The 12,315-nt window shown below is 41.5% G+C and overlaps 1 protein-coding gene across 1 annotated transcript in view; it reads left to right on the forward strand.

Annotated features, from left to right (window-relative positions):
* Window positions 1–12,315, forward strand: part of LOC308061949 (uncharacterized protein) — a 101,873-nt gene continuing 89,558 nt past the window's right edge. Inside the window, exon 1 of the mRNA XM_080382695.1 lies at window positions 1–12,315. This exon is cut by the window's right edge and continues 16,238 nt beyond it. The gene's annotated coding sequence lies outside the window, so the exon portion shown is untranslated.

Here is a 12,315-nt window from a genome sequence, read left to right on the forward strand (position 1 = left end):
GCTATAGGTTTCTGTTCTTTCAGGAAGTTTGGCTATGTTTTCCTGTTCCTCAGACTTAGAAAAATTAAGCTGAACTTTGCAAGTAGAAAACTATTACTCAATTCATGCATGCATTAACCTTTTAATGCTCACTGTACATTTTGTGCAGTTTCCTAGGAAAATCAAGGGAAATTTATGTGTAATATTGCAAGTCTTCAGGGTATTCTGCTTGAAAATGTTTTTGTATTACGTTTTAGCCAATGATTTATTTTTCTCATATGCTTAGTATCGTATTGTTAATATTTTGGTGCCACAAAATGAAGGCTTGGTTCTTTTGCTGATGTAATAAATCAGCCTGTGTGGTAATAGCGCTCTGATACCATTCTGATTTGGAGAGATGAATTCTGTGATGGTTTGCAAAAAGATAATATTTTAAACCCCACAATTTTTGCTAAGTCAACATGAGCTAAATGGCAGGTCCATGGCAGTGTGAAGTATTTTACCTGTACCTCACAGATACTTTCAGAGTCAAACGTGGATACCTTCTTGAAATGTGGACTTTCTGATACAAGTTTTGCAACAGACATCTTCAAATCTATGTGGATGTGTAACAGCTCCCCGCAGTCTTAGTGCGAAATCCAGAACTTTGTGCCTAAAAGCATCAGTTGAAATATAAAAGAAGTACACTAAAATACTGCCGCTTGTGGACAAGGGGTTGGGCAAGTCAGAGTTAACACTTTAAATACTGTTGTTTTGGAGATGCACTTTTCTGTTAGCATGCAAGGTCAACTTTTTTTGTATCCTCCCACACACTTGATTTGTGAGACCCTTAATCTGCCAGCCAGGCAGGTCAGGCCAGTCTGCAAACTGCTGAGCCTGTGCAGGTCCCCTTGTAGTTGCTTGTGCTGTTTATGCTTCAGGCGGGCCCTGGAAACACTGTGGGTTAAAAGGTAACGTTAGCCCGAACTCGGAATTAGATCCTTTCAGTAAACTAAGATGTTGTGCTTTACGTTAGCTGATGTATGATACTTGACGGTAGGCTGGCTTCTAAAAGGAGTCGAACAGGGTACAGGGTTTTGTTGTGAATTTTTTTTTTTAAAAAAAGAGGTAGTAATTGAAATTGATTCAGTACGTTATCAGCGAAGCATTAAAATGATAGATTGTAGTCTTCAGGTCTTTTACTACTTAAATTTATCAAGTGCACTTGTGGATTGTGTACAGCATGGGGAGCGTTAGCATCACGGCTAGAAAAGCTCCTTCTCTCCTGTGACCATGGCAGCGTGCTACATCTGCCCCACCGAAAGGCCTTTTTATTAATGACTTAATTCCAGATTCCACCACCACCTACTTTTTTGGGGCGTCAATCCAAGCCCCCCTCTCGTTGAGATAAACGCGTGGGGGCAAAACTTGAGCAGGACGGGAGCGGCGCGGGGGCAGCCGGTGCCGCAGGGAGGGAGGGGCGGCGGCTGCGCAGCCCCGCGCAGCCCCGCGCAGCCCCGCGCAGCCCTGCGCTGCGGTCCCGCGGCGGTAGGTGGCAGCAAATTTTCACATCACGGGCGGAGGCCGGGCCCGTCCCCTTCCCCTTCCCCCTTCCCCTTCCCCTTCCCCTTCCCCGCGCCGCTTCCGCCGCTTTGCCAGGAGAGGGCGCCCTCGCCCCAGCGATGAGCAGCGGGCCGGCCGCGCGCTCTCCGGGGTGGTGGCAGCCGGAGAAATGGAGCGCCTTTTGTCTGTAGTTCGGCTTTAGGGCATCCCCTCGCCCTCAGTACGTGTTGAGGGGGAGTAAACAAACTGCCTTAACACTCAAAACCTGCGAGATGTCCTGCAACTCACTTGCAGTGTCTTGGAATAACCCAGCAGTGCACCGCGGATGAACGCTTTACTTTAAATCTGTGCAAATACCATCATCTTTTTTGGATAAGAAAATCTCCCTTAATACAGCTTAGAACTCAACGCTAGAAAATGCTAATGGCTTTATTTTTGTTATTTGCTTAGGTTGCACTTTCTGTGAACAGTAAGATAATTTTTTAAAAGGTGATTGTAAGTCATATTTTGTACAGCATTTTGCTCAATTATTTGCTCTGTTCTGGATTTGTACTATACTGCCATTAGATCTTACAATAATGTTCTACTCTGCAAATTTTTAAGGTTCAAATAAAGTTTAATTGTTTGCAAACTGTTATGATGCTAATAATTCAACAGCCTGCTGTGTTACTAATGAAATTACTTTGTTATGATTAATTTGGAAAATAGTGTGTTGATTGTAGTAATTAAGCACAACAAGGTGAAGTAAATGATTCTAATGCCATCTGGCCTCCAGACTGAATGAAGAAATGAAATGGGGCTGTCATTTGAATTTATTCAGAGAAGTAAGGGTAATACAAATGCTTTTTATAGCAGAGGCACCCAGATAAAATCCTGCCACTCTAGTATTTTTTCTATGTACTTCTACATACAGATAACTGGTTCCTATATTTTTCCAGCATCTAGTTAGGATATATATACCTCTTTGTGCATACTGCCACTAATTATATGTACTGATGGTAGCGTATGCACCGGTTCTTCCATCGCAGGTCTGTATGGATGACATTTAGAGAAGTGATATGTATTGGCTCGCCTTTTGCTCCGCTATTAATGATGCAAACTTTCTTTGGCTGGAATTAAGCTGAATGTGAATGCTGGTTAAGATCGCAGTCTATATTCAAATCCAAATGCATAAACTTTGTTCTTTCTGGTTCTGCAGTCTGAGTATGACATGGCATCAGAAGGACCGTAAAGAATAACCCTTTAGAACCTGATCCCAAGGCTGTTGGAACTGAGAAGCTATTGAATTCACTTGCTTCTGCATCGAGCTCTCAGAACAGTAACTCAAAAACGGGTGGTACAAAGTACCTTTTGCTGAATGCTCTTTGCCCTCTTTCTGAAAGAGATGCAGTTATTTCCGTAAGCTGAACTGCACCAAAGAAAGGCACTGAGTTCTCTATAGCCAAATGATAGAAATCCATTTTTCTATATCAGGTAAAGCAAAAAGGAGTTGTGGCTGTAGAGCCGAGTCCTGGCTCGATCAAGTTCACTGGGATCTGTGGGAAAGCTGTAAAATATTAAAACATGTTATGAAAGTACCAGGTTGATGACAGTGGCATCTTCGGCTGCATGAGCCATTTGATGTTTCTCTCATCTCTCTTCCTCAAGTTGATGAAGACTTCCTTAGTGGGAATAAGCGTACACATGGAAACCTTATAAACAACTTTCCACTTTACATAGCACAATGTACCAATAAAACGTGAGACCTTCACTTAGCAGGGTTTCTCTGGAGCTGGCACTTCTCAGAGAAGTGTCTGTTTAATTCTATCTTTATTTAGAAAAAAATGTCAGTGAAGAGTGCTCTGCCAAATCTGCATCTCTGTTTTAGCGTTCGTTTCCTGCCCAGCATCTCATGTCTTACTGTGATGAACCTGCACCAACCAACTTCAAACTATGGACTTAAAACTGTGGATTAAAGCTGGGTGTAAGCACAGTATTTCATGATTCTGGGATGAAATTGTGATTTGGCCAGTCTGTCCTTGCTACAGGAAGAAGTAAAGGGAGGCCAAGATGGTGGCAAGACGTGCGGGTCAAAGGGATGTTGCTTTTCTTATCCAACTGTGTTATGCCAAAGAATATATGTATATATTTTCCCTGTAAATTCTGAAGTGGATCAGGCAGTGATAAGCCATGAATTGTTCTATCATAGCCTTTTGTGGATTTGTTTAGGAGTGATTTTGTAATGGGATCTAGGCAATTCTGTTTCTGCTGCCAGGAATTTTCCTTACTCCAAACTACCACACGGGGAAATTCATAGGGAGCTGAGTTCACAGCAAAGTAGAGGAAAAACCTCTGCACCTCAAGGCTATGCCAACATGAGTCAAATTTAAAACTGGAAATATCAGCTTCTTCCCAGGCTTTTGGGAGGACCAAGTAATTTATTTAACAGGAAAAAGTTAAAAATCCAAGGTGTTGTCTTGTAGCAATGTGTGGGCCAATGAACAGTGCAGGCAGTCTGGGAAGAAGAGCTGCTGGTAGATGAGGGGGCAGATAGTTTCAAATGGCACTAAACCCTCATCTGTCTCTTAATTTTCTGCTGTAACAAACTAACGAGCTTTTCTCCTAAAGCAGCTTCAGTGTCTCGCAACCCGTAGCACAAACTTCCTCTCACCCTCTCTTGTAGAGCAAGTGCTACTCCATGAAGATATTTGATAACTAATGAGCATTTTACAGCAAGACTGTAAAGTTTATGCTGCGAGATGAAAAAAAATATTTCTGTGTTCAGTCACAGTGGGAGGATTTGTGTTGACAGAGTAGAATTACCAGTTTGGCCACTTCCAGTCTGCCATAATTGCTTGCATATTTGTAAATAGTGCCATGGGATTTTTAACGGCCACAGGCAATCAGGATTTTGGTTTTACACCTCGTGCTACAAGACAGGGTACCATACCACAGAACTGAGCCCCGTGCAGAACTGCCTGGGTTAAAGGAAAAAAGTATTACACAGAATCATTATCAATCTTTCAAATGCCAGCAGTGTGGAAGAGTGCCTTGGCAGTCTCCCACCCAAGAGCTGACGTGGCCCGATGCTGCTTTTTAATAGTCAAATCTAATAGGGTCAGCATGAGACGAGCAGAGCGCAGACAGTCTGACAGGCGTGGGGAACTCAGTTTATTCATTGGCGGTCTTCAGCCTCTGAGACTTATTTCAGGTTGGAAGGGAAAAGATGAAATCTGCAAACGGTCGTGTGGCATGAGGGAAGCGGAGGGACCTTCCTCGTTTTCTGCTGCTCTCATCTGAGAGGACTGCCATTCTTCCCTTATATTTAAATTAAAAGCAGCCAGGCATGAATGCACATGTATGTGTGGGCAGGAGCGGATTTTATTATATGGAGTCACTTACAATCATGTTTTGATGCTGGTTTCTCCTTTCTAAAAGGTGCTTATGTCTGCATGCTCATCATAGCTGGGCTACCTTTACTATAAAAAAATGATATTCCTAGCTTTTAAAAAATTCTATTTCCAGTTGCTTAAAGGCTCTATTCTAGTAACTTCTCCCATCCTACACTTCCCACCGGGATAGTACTCTTAGTGTGTTATGTCAGGTGCCTCATAAAACTCTGTCTTTTGTGACACTTTTTTTTGGTCTGTACCAATAAAATACTCCAGTCTCATTTTTTGCAACATCCTTTCCTCCTATTTTCAAGCTAATTTTGGACTTTTAGTTTTAAGGTATTAGACCACAATCAAAGGGGGGTGGGGGCAGGTAATTATGCATCTAAGTTTCTATAACTTAACAAAAAAACAGGCAATCCTCATTGCCAGCTATGAGAACTGTTTCGGAAGGTCTAGAAACTAACCAGCTTCCTATCCATTCATTCTTTTCTGCTTTTGAGACTGGCACACTATAGATGATGTGGGTACGTAACCACTTTGAGACCGAGGTTATCTGTTCAGCTACTTACTGTCTTCAAGGTCACCTGTAGGTAATTATTGACTTGTGACCAGCATTGCACCACTTTGAAGGCAGCGTCCAGGAAACAAGCGTCTTCTCTCTGGGCTTTGTAAATTTTCAGAAGGTGAGTGAAACTTCAAAATGCAGAGGTGTCATCCAAAATAATCTCTCTCACTAAGCCATGTTTATGACTTGCACTTCTGTAAGTACTCTGTCTTCACTGTACTGCTGCATCCATTTACTTATACAAAATCGCGAAGATGAGAACATGTATCATGGCATATTTCAGAAACGTCAGATTTTTACAGAACTGGGTCAAATTGATGTTTCAGGTGTATTGTAAGGAAATGCCTGCTTGAGAGTATGAACCTGCATCTGTACTTACGGTGGTCTGTGTCAGATTTAGGCAAGTGGTGGAGAATGGAGACCTGCATGGCTGGCCCTTTGCTGAAAACGGATGCTCACTGATCTATGTTCAATATTATCTTGGGCCCTCCAGCTGCAGCGTTGCTACTGAACATCTTAAATAAATTCAGTGAGCTAGCAATTTATGCAGGTGTTTGTCCATCAGATGTGGATCGGGGTTTTGAATTATAGCCTGATCTGACAGCACAGCATATGAAGCTGTGATGTGATACGTTTCTGTTTACATGTCCTCAGACAAGCTGATGATGCCGAGAAGTGTATGTGGACCACAAAGGGATTTCATCATGCTCATTTCCTTAAATGGTAAAGATAATGTATTTTAATGTCATTCTTGTTTGCACAGGCTCCTTGATGTTACCCCTGTTATGAAGGCCTTAATACAACAGGCTTAGATGTCATAACATTTGAAACAGGGGAGTATGTGTTACGGTAATTCAGTCTAAAACTGACCAGAGTGTCTCATAGGGATCGTTGAACAGGGTCCTGGCCAGCTACTGAGAGCATATTTATTTCATTTGGTAAACAGTGTTTGATTATGAATTAATTGTCATAATTCAGGCAATTATTTCAATAATTTTATCTAGTTAAGAGTAACAGTAGACATACTGTTTGCTAAATGTATTAACTAAAATTACAGTAGCTATTCAGACTACATTAATCATAATACTTATTAGAGTCTGCCCTTCCTATGTCTGTGGGCTCTTGGAATGTTCTGCTTCTCCTAAGTATTGTCATTTCTGCTGGTATTACGGAAAAAACCTGAAATGTGAGCAGTTGTCAATGATACAAACGTCTTTTGTCTTTTCCACTGTCTGCTTCTTGAAAACAGAGACAGTTCTGCATGTACAGTCTGAAACAAGGGAATTTAGCCATGTGATTCCCCTTTAACCTCAATGAAAGTTATGCAGGTAATTCTTAATTTGAGGGCATAGTATTAACTCCTTATCAACAACAGTAAGGATTCAGTCACATAGTTCCCTTGGCTTCGTTGGAAGTGCTCCAAAAACTTCTTTCTTACGTAAAATACAGGATTTAAAATCAAGTTTCTAGCATGCGAAGTTAATTTTCCTGATGTAAGGGATACCTCTAACCATGAGTTAGCCACCTGGATATAGGATGCCAATTTGTCTATGCAATATTTCTTTATGTTCAAAATTGCTCTGCACCCAGCACTTAACAAATACGGGGAGTGCTGTAAGCACAAAGTGGATGGCTCTGGTGCTTCTGATCCCCAGCTGCCCAAAGAAGATCTCCTTGAGACAGTTCTTGTAACCAGATGGAAGCGGTTTACATGCTGCTCGTTTCGAATTCCCGGTTCACACACTGATGGTCTGCAGACTCTGGACTGAGGTCTGATTTATTACGCCGGGATTAATGGGGACTGACTCTTCTGAAAACATGGCAGATAGCCAGCTCTATGCTACTGTAGTGAAAAGTTGTGTTTGACCCCGTCTGTTTCATTGGCCTCTCCCTTTCCCTACCAAATCTAAATTGTGTAGGGGCAGATATTATTACTGCCTGCAGCAGCCTTTGTTATAGACAGCTGTCAGTGGCAGGTGAATGCTTTGGCTGTGCCTGTATCCTTCCAGCCAAGAAGTGAGTGTGTAATAATGAGGATATATCTCGTTATATGGGTATACTGACACAGAATTATAATGTCTGTATGTGGGCCGCTGACAGTCCCCATGTCTCCCGGTATATTCTATTTTCTCTAGGCCAAGTTTATTGCTCTCATAATTGAGTCCAATCCTGAGGTCTTAATGGAGTCGCCCATTCTGAAAGTAGCAGGAAATACAGCTCCTGTGGAGCCAGGAGCCTGCACAGTGTCTGCTCCAATCTGCCCGGGGTGTAATTCCACCCCTTCCCGATGAAGGGTGGGTGACACAGGGCATAGCTTTAGAAGAAACTCTGAATCGGTCATTTTTATCATTTGCTCCATCTCACGTTAGGAATGCTTGAGTGACCTTTTGCTTGCAGTAAAGCTTACACCCCTAGTTTGCTAAATGCGATCATGTTAATCATTGGATGACACCAAGAAATAACAGGCTTACATTTTTCTCAGGTAGAGGCAGATTGGGCAGAAGGTGAATCTTTCTGGTGGTGGGGGCTTGGTTGCCTGGGGAGCTTCTGCAGTTTCCATTTCTGGAGGATTTGGAGAACCTGCTAGTAGTGGCTTACCCATGGTGATCCCTGCCTTGGGGTTGGGACATGTGCTAAATGACCTCCTAAGATCTGTTCCGGGCCAGTTTTCTGCAATTCTGCAAGTCAGCAGTGAGCTGACACTGTTCTGAAATGGCAGAATAAATACAAGTCCAGTCTTAGTTTTATTTTACCTGGTATACTAAAAATGCTGCTGCTCTGTGGGTTCATGTGTTCCTTATCCCCTTGCAACTTCACAGGCTCCAAGCAGGAGCAGGGATCACTATTTCCTGCCCAACAAGCGTGTTAGTTCCTTACATCAGTAATTAATCTGGCCCGCAATTAATATATTTAAAAAAAATAATAAAAGGCTTCTTTCAAGTATCGTACACCTTGCTTTGCTTTGCCTCCAAGCATGCTTGGCTGTGCCAGATATTAAACCAGTTTTGAGTGTGTGCAACATTATGTTGATTCTAATTGCTGTGGAAAGCATTTCACTCATGCATTTTTAAGCAAAATAGCTACAACTTCCAGTTGTAGCTATTTATTCACTTCAGGTAGTTAAATTTTAGTTACCACTGCGGTGTCTAAATGTCTTGGGAAATAGAGAAAAATAGTCTTCAGTCTTGTCTGTTGTTTCTTTCCCCTCTTAGAACAGAAAGGGATTTTTCCAGAGTCCGCTCAAGTAAATAGAAATGTTCTCATCCTTATAATAGGCTTTGGATCAGGTCCACCTGTAAAGATAGTCCTCTTCCCCGCTCCCCCCTCCCTTAATTGAATGTATGACATATATTTAATCCTGGCAGTATTCTTTATCTCTGTGAGAAGTCCTTTTAATTCTCTGTGTAAGAAAGTGTTCTATGATGTGGCTACCTGATTTTATTGAAACTCACATGTCAGGAAAAAAAATTATTGCCTTCCCTGTCAAAACTGACAGTAATTACGAGGCCAAATATATAGCTGTGATTGACTTGTAAAACTAAATCTGTAATATTTCAAGTTTGTAAGTTGACTTGTGCAGCTTTCAGGAAATACAACCCAGTATTTTCTTTGCAAACTGACATCTCTTTAGCCATTTCTTTTATTGTCTTTGCTTTTATTTGTGAGGCCAGGGAGTAGACAGCATGTATATAGAATGTGCTGGATGGCATTTAACAAGTCTGCTTCTGGGGAAAAATAGCTGAACGGCAGCGAAGGGAAAGTCGGGAAGGTTTAAGCACATGGTTCCTTTTATGTGCTCCTCTTTATGCATAATCTTTCAGCAATAAATACTGCATATTGATTACTTAATTGTAATGGAAACATACTTGGACAGGAGCAACGTTATAGCCTATTTACTGCCTTAATTTTTAAAGAGTTTTTAAATTTTAAAATGGATATTGCACTAAATGCAGTGCTGTGCTCTTCTGTGCAGAACTTGGTGTAGAAGGACTTTCTCATCAAGGCTGCATTACTGAGGGCTCTTTCTGCTTCAGCTGCCTTCCTTTCTGTTACCTTTGTAAACCCAGAAAAATCTGTAATTGGTGTTTAGCCTCTCTTAGCATGTGTGAAATTCACTTCAGATCAAAGAAATGGCTTTAGATTGATTAGTGAAAAAGCTCCCAAATAGGGTTCTGTAAAGAATTTAGATTTATCCAGACTACACATAAAAGTTTTGCTTGTTTATTTGCCTAAAAAAATGAAACGTGCAGGAGTTTCCTGTTAATAATGAACATTTCTGAGGACTTGTAGCAAAAAGTGATCCTTCTTTGGCTGAGGGAGAAAAAGGCACCTACACATCAAATAAATGTGTAAACCAAATGCTGGCTTGAAGACTTCCTAAAGGTGAACTAACAGCATTTCCTGAAAAAAGAAGTAAATAGAGGAAGATATATCTTAAATATCACGTAGTCATTTAGCTGGAGTGCAAAAAATAAAGTGTTGAAGCAGTATATATTCACAGCCACAAAAAAGCACTTGGAAGTGGCATCCACAGTGTTTCATATTGTTTCAAATGTACAACACCAGATTATTTTGGAATGGAAAAGATGAAGTTTCCTTCACAGGAGAAAGTATTCTACGTTTTAATTCATCATTTCTAGGCTGTTGGGTATTTGGATGATATTGCTGTTAGTCTTTAAATATTTTTTTTTCTCTCTTTCTTTCTTTTTTGAAATTTTAAATCCAAACCAGCGAAGCAAAGCCCGGGAAGTAGTAATTTCTTTGAATCTTAATGCAGTCTGTCGTCTTAATGAGCCTACTGCACTGCCCTGAAAACAGCCCTTTACAAATAAACATGCTGGAAGTGATTTAGCAACAATGTCCAGACTGTGTAAACATCTAATTATTACAATAAAATTGTCAATAAATATACATTACTGCTCCCTTTTCAAACATTAACCAACTTTCTCTTTGCTTGATAAAAAGGTATAAATTGTATTTTTATGTCTCGGTTGGTTTTGTTTTCATTACCCTGCTTGCTGCTCTCCAGACAAAAGAACGCAGCCTAATGTCTGAGTTATCCCTGGATGGTGAAAACTCCTACAGTTGTTTATTAACATAAAGTGCGAGGTTTCCTTTCACAGCAAAATGAACTTGGAGCTTTCACAATCTGATGTTAAGTCACGGCATCTTCCCCGTCCTCCCCCCCACCCCCCCAGATTTGAAAAAAAAAAAAAAAAAAAAAAAAAGAAAGGTCTATAAACCCCATTACTGCAGTTGCTGTGGCTGTGGGATAGGCACACGATTAAAACCCACTTATTAGAGGGAGGAAAGGACGTAATGCAGGAAAGGACATAATGCTGCATTAGGACTCAGAGAGAAGATAGGAAGCCGAGGTGATTTCCTCAAAAATATGAAGTTGTTCTTCCCGAATTACGGCGTCGTCTTGACCATAAATGTGGCATCAGCTCCCCCCACCTCCCCATACGTAGCCCCTTTTCTCATTTCTTATATAACTGGAACATTAACATTAGAAAAGCAGAGTGATATTGAATCCTAATGAGGTCTGGCCTATATGCTCCGGCAGGAGAAGAATGAGGATAATTCATTTGTATGCTGCGAAGCGTTCACAACTCCATGAGCATCCCCGTGGCTTCGGCTTGTGGTGCTGATCATCTGTTCCTACTTTAGGGGGTTTCATTGCTCCGAGCAGCATCTGAGTTGGGGAAAAAATAGTTAACCACTTTACTGCTAGCTTTTGTTATATAATGACAATTTAATACGGTGGCTATTTTTTTTGTTAACCTGCTTTAAAAAGGTCTTTCAAATGGTTAAATTAATCTTCTGATTAGCTGTGCCTGCCAGGTAAAATATAAGGAGGAAAATGATGTGGAACGCAGCTATGTAAAATGCGTTAGCCAGTCTTGGTAAACATGTCTATTTTAAATAATCAATGTAATGACAGGCAGCCATTTGCTCAGAAAATATTTTTTCAAATACTTTTTATTCTCTTTTACTGCCTTTGTTCACACTGCTTTTTTTATCCCTTTTTTTTTTTTTTTTAACACTGAAGATACTCAGCAGAGTAACGTTATTTAAAAAATGAAAGCAGAAATGTTTACCAAAATCAAGGTATAAAAGATTCGTGCAAATTGCCATGTAAAATGATCTGCACAAAAAGGCATCGGGGAAGAGAGTGAAGGCTGTGCCAAACAGATGGCACACCCTGCTGTGTTTTTGATTGAAAAAGAAAGGTAACATTTGCAGCCACGTCAAAGAGACAGTGATCAGCTAAACAAATTGGTCTCTGAAGTACACCAGTGCTGGAGCAAACCCTGCTGCAGGGTACAGGCGAGGTTGTATTTCACAATAATGCTGTGTGCGCCGCCGCGGCTTTCCGAAGTGGAGGGAGATGTCCGCCTTTCATCTCTCCACTGCGAGCAAAAGCCTTTGTTGAGTGAGTGAGATAGACTGCAACGTACCCTGCAAAAGCGGCACAGAAACCCACAGACAATAAATGCGGGTTTCCCCCCCTCCCCCGTTTCTTTCTTGGTCATCTCCAAATCGCATTCAGGGACAGCCCAGCAGGTTTTCCATTTGGTGTGTCAGGTGTCCAGGGTTCACAGGGAATAAAATTGCGATGTGGTTTAAAAAAAAAACGGAAAGGCGATGCCAAATAATCTGCACAAAGGTGCAGTTGGAGGAGGAGGAGGAGGAGGCTGCAGCCAGGGCAGTCCCTGTGCCTGCGTGCTGCCCGCAATACAAACATCAGACGTGGCAGAGGAAGGGTGCGTGGGGGGCTTCCCGCCCCTCTTTTTTTTTTTTTTTGGGCTCATCTCAGCTGGCAGCCTTATTCCGCCTCAGTAAAGACAAGGT

Source organism: Falco punctatus (genome assembly GCF_963210335.1).
Source record: "Falco punctatus genome assembly, chromosome: 4".
Classification (NCBI taxonomy): domain Eukaryota; kingdom Metazoa; phylum Chordata; class Aves; order Falconiformes; family Falconidae; genus Falco; species Falco punctatus.